At 31.6% G+C, this 5,335-nt stretch overlaps 1 pseudogene; it reads left to right on the top strand.

Annotated features, from left to right (window-relative positions):
* Nucleotides 1-213: 213 nt before the first annotated feature.
* On the top strand, nt 214-946 carry LOC141501431 (large ribosomal subunit protein uL18-like; annotated as a pseudogene).
* The last annotated feature ends 4,389 nt before the right edge of the window (nt 947-5,335 follow it).

Here is a 5,335-nt window from a genome sequence, read left to right as displayed (position 1 = left end):
CAGCTGATAGAAAATGGTTATAGCATTTTACACACCTTGAATGGACTCATACTTCTTATCAATTTACCCAATCTCTGTCTTTTGAAATCCCATCTTTTTTCCAAGGCTCAACTCATTGCCACTTCCTGATAGTCATTAAAATTATTAATGCCTTTTCCCACTAGAACTGCAGAGCCCTTTTCTGGGCCAAAACCTCTGGTCTTCTACAGCAGGATGGGATTTGTTAAAGTTGTCAAGGATAAGGCCTACTCCAAGAGATAGTAAGTGAAATTCCAGAAGGAAAGAAGGAAGATTATCATACATGGAAGTATTTAGTAATCTAAGAATAAAAAAATATAACACACTTAAATACAGGATGATAATTCAAATTACCGAAAGGCATTTCATCTGTCAGATATCTTATGGCCCTATAGAAGGAGATTTGATTATCTGTGCAGCATATACTCATGAGTTATTAAAGTACAGTGTAAAGATTGATCTGAAAAATTACACTGCTGCATAGATTTGGTATGGACTAAATATATGAAGGTCGGGTGAAAGTGCTTGGAGATGTGTAGAATATGGAAAGCATTTATGCTCAAACCAGTGTTTTTAAATACTATTTGTTTGCAGGTCTTGCCAGAACTGCTACTAGAAACAAAATCTTTGAGGCTCTTAAGGGTACTGTGGATGGTGGACTGTCTATTCTTTACATGCCAAATGTTTCCCTGGGTATGATGGAGAAAGTAAGGAATTCAATGTTGAAGTACAACATGAACACATTATGGGGACAAAATTTTATAGATTATATGTATTATCTCATGGAAGAAGATGAATATGCATATAAAATTCTCAGTGTATGTTAAGAATAATACAACTCTTGACATTATCTAAGAGAGAAATTAAAAAGTAAAGATGGAATCAAACCAAAATGTCCTTTGCCCAAAAGAAAAACCTAATTTCATAAGGTTAGTTTCCTTAGAGTCAAAAGAATCAATATTTAAAAATATAAATATATAATTTTCTGATTTTCAAATTTCCAATAAATTTATTGAAAAACAGCAAAAAATAAAACCATGTTTCCTTTCTTTAAGTTTCATATTGAAATTATCAATACCATCTTGCCTTTAACATGATCACCTTTTCTCTTGTATCACATTTATCAATTTCTTTCCCACCAGTTATATTTTCAAACCCATGAAAGCATGTTCTATCTTTAAATCAACAGTATCTAGAAAAATATAGTGCACATATTTTGTTCATTGTCATTCTGACATGAATTTTAAATCTTGCTTCAGACATATACGCATGGTGGGATCTCTGGGCAAGTCATTTAACTCTGTTTCCAAATCTGTTAAGAAAGGATGATGATACTTATCTTTCTATATTATCGTGAGTAACAATATAAATAATTTATACTCATTATTTTGAAAGTCTTCAAATACTAAATATATTTTAAAAATTTATTTTCTCTGGTTATATGGTAAAATTTTTAACAATCTTCAAAACTTTGAGTTCCAAATTCTCTCCCATCTTCACACCCCATTTCCCTTCACTGAAAAAGCAAATTATTTGATACGGATTAGAAATGTGTATTCATGTAAATCGTTACCATGACAGTCATCTTGTGAAAGTAAACATAGACTCTCAAACACCCCCCCCCAAAAAAAAAGAAAACTCAAGAAAAATAATGTAAAAAAAAATAGAAGGCTTCAATCTATATTCAGATACCATCAGCTCTGTCTTTGTGGATGGATATTATTCTTTATCATAAGTCTTTCACATTTCTTTTGGGTCACAGCATTGTCAAGAAAAGGTGAGACATTCACAGTTAATCATTGTATAATATTTACTTAGCATATAGTACATTTCCCAATACATATTCTCATGTATGCCTTTCCAGATCGTACTGAGTGCATCCCGTTAATCATTTCTTACTACAGAACAGAATGCAATTATAATCACATACTGCAATGTGTTCAGATCTGGTGGTGGCATTGTTAGGTAAAAGAGTAAAGCCTGGTTTTATAATCTTTTGAGCATCATTCCAAATTGCTCTACAAAATGGTTAAATCATTTCACAACTCTTCCAAAAATGCATTAATGTCTCATTTACCTTACACGGCCTACAATATTTGCTATTTTTTTTTTACTATCTTATTATCTAATCCAATATGTATAAGGTAGTACCTCAGGATTACTCTAATTTGCACTTCTCCAATAAGTAGTGTTAGGGTATTATTCTAATATGTCCATACATAGCATTGAGAACCTCATCTGAAAACTGTTCATATCCTTTGATCATTTTTCAATTGGAGAATGATTCTTATTCTTATAAATATGACTCTGTTTTCTACATTAGAGAAATTAAGTCTTTCTTAGAGAAACTTGTTTCAATACATTTCCCTTAGCTGCTATTTCAACTGTATTTCCCCTAGTCTTATTCCACCACTCCATTTATTCCATTCTCGCTCTCCTTTCACCCTGTCCCTCATCAAAAGTGTTTTGCATCTGAGTATACTGTTTATTGGTTAGCTTTTATCCCATGCTGATGAACTATTTCATTTTTTAATCAATAATGTGACCAAGTCACATTAAAAGCATTTTGATTACTAGCACCATGAGAACTACAATAAGCTTATAAGATGAACCTAAAATAAAATTAATGTTCCATAAAATTGGCATGACACAACTCTTTTTCTATGATGGACTTTCAAAGTCTAACTTTTACAAAAAGGGAAAAAAATATATGATTTCTGATGAGAAAAAAGTGGAATAGTACAAATGAGAAAGAAAAAAATTCTCTAGAGTAAATGATACTGCATAATAATGTATGTGATCCAAATTTATGTACTACACTAGAAAAGATTTGTGCCACATAAGTAAGAGTTGAAGATTAACAATGCAGCATTACTATTTCTCTAAGATACACTCTATTAAACAGATATGGATTATTTAAGATTATTTAATGGAATTTAATTCAAAATGGTTTGCATCAGCTAATGAAAAAAGATGGAGTAAAAGTAGGAAGAGATCTGCACAAAGGAGCTCATATGTCATCTGTGAGTCACCCACTTAGAATAAAAGCTAAACATTAGACAATTCATTGGTAAGAGGAAAAAACGAACTCTTGCTTTATTGATAAACCTTTCTAAATAGTAGTAATCAAATACTTTGAAATTTGTCATACTCCAAGGAACACACACATGAATATTGGATATGTTTGATTAAGGAAGTATGCTTTTTCATGATGCCATGATTACCCTTCAGAGTAGTCGATGGTTAGGCCCCCCAGAGACGTGATGTCTAAAATAATATTTCAATCAAATATTCCTGGCAATGTGGGCATAATGCATGACCGGAAACCTACTGGGGCAAAAGCAATTCCTACTTCTCATTAGGATGGAAAAGTTAAGAAATGTTATCCATGATAACTATGTACTTTTAGAACCTACAAATAATATGCTTTATATTAAATCTGCAGTATAGCCAATAAACCTGTCTACTTTCTAAGAAATTATTTCCTTCTGCTTTTACCTCTATTGTCCACTGTAAAAGATTATGTGGTCCCTATTATAATGGCTTTTTGTATCTTCATCATTTATGCATGAGGGAAAAGTTCAAAAAGTATGCTTTCCAAATAGAACTGGACTATAAAAATCTTTCTCTACTTCTATCAATTCAAGGCATTCCCTATGATTTCATAATGAAAATACTATCAATGAAAAAGTCAAAATTCATAATGCCATATATAAAGGTGTAACAATCCTATGTGTGGCATGATCATTGGTAGTTACAGTAAGATAAATTCTATGCTTTTATGTATGGGATGGGGCTAATTCTATTATCAAATATTAGGAACAAAAATTTCATTTCTAAGTCATATTCTATACAGATCCCCTTATTTTTGCCTAACAGAGGTTTTTAGATGTCTAATATGCACAACTAGTATGCATAAGAAAGGAATCTGAACTACTCCTGTCTCACTAATCTATGTCAGAAGCTCAAGTGATGGACATCAATGAGAAATCCCAGGTTCATAAATGGCCTTCTGATTTTCACTACAGTGCCATATGGAGTTGCTACTTCATTTTAAAGTGTAGCAATTAAAATTAAAAAAGAATAATATAACATATATATATATGAAGATATGCCAAATTGTTCATGTTTTGAAAAAAATCCTGTTGCAGGACAAAATAGGTGTTATTAAAGATAAATGACTACCACATAAATTATTTCATCAAAAATACTTTGTGAAATGGCAATTATATTTATTATGCTCAATAGAATTTATCCTTACTTCAGCATCATTAGTGGTGTTCTATAGGGTTAAAGGATGTTGAAAAGAATAGAGGGAGAAAGAGAAGAAAAATAAAAGACAGAGTGACAGACATGCAGACAAAGAAAAGAAAAGAGTGACAAAGATATAAAGAATATATGAAAGCAATTAGAAAACAAGAATTATCAAGGATGAGTAGTTCATTGGTGATGAAGTAAAGATTAGATTAAAGTAAAGATTAGAAGTAAAGAATAGAACACAGATTCTCAGAAACAATTCAAAATGTTTATCTGTTTTGTTGGATGCCTGATAGGGTTTCTAGAAAGTGGAATGCACAGCATTAAGGGAGAGTGATGGAAATAAAAAAGTGCAATAACAAAACATGTTTAAAATGAATGAAAAAGAAAACGCATTTAGGTGACAAAAAGCTAGTTTCCTTAAAATTTAATAATATCAAATTAAGAATTAACTATGGCGGGGGGCCGGCTAGGTAGAGCAGGGGATAGAGCACTGACCCTGGAGTCAGGAGTACCTGATTTCAAATCCAGCCTCAGACACTTAATTATTACCTAGCTGTGTGGCCTTGGGCAAGGTACTTAACCCTGTTTGCCTTGCAAAAAAATTAAAAAAAAAAAAAGGAATAAATAACTATGTTTTTTAAAATAATATATAGTAGTAAATCATTTGCTAATAATTTGTTCCTATAGTGGTAAATCAGTTTCCATTTGCACATTCCCAATACATTAAAACTCATTCTATTTTTATTCTTAATTTTACAATAAAAAGAAAAATAAGTGAGAAATGGCTTAATAATAAGTATGTAAATTTCATTATATGGCTATACTTAACTATATAAGCTAGGTGACAAGAAACTAGGAAATTCCTGATGCTTTTCACAAAACAACAGTAATTGAAACCTCTAAACAAACCTTAAAATGGCAGAACTCTCAAAAAAAAGTTATACAAGTTCTCAATTTAGAGTAATTTGAAGAAACTTCAGTGAAGTCCTGTCTCATGTGGATAAAAAGGGAGTGTGATCCAAGATAGGCAGGAGAGCTGGTATGCTATCAGCTGCAA

This window comes from Macrotis lagotis, chromosome X (genome assembly GCF_037893015.1).
Source record: "Macrotis lagotis isolate mMagLag1 chromosome X, bilby.v1.9.chrom.fasta, whole genome shotgun sequence".
NCBI lineage: Eukaryota > Metazoa > Chordata > Mammalia > Peramelemorphia > Peramelidae > Macrotis > Macrotis lagotis.
This window is presented reverse-complemented; position numbering and strand designations above follow the sequence as displayed.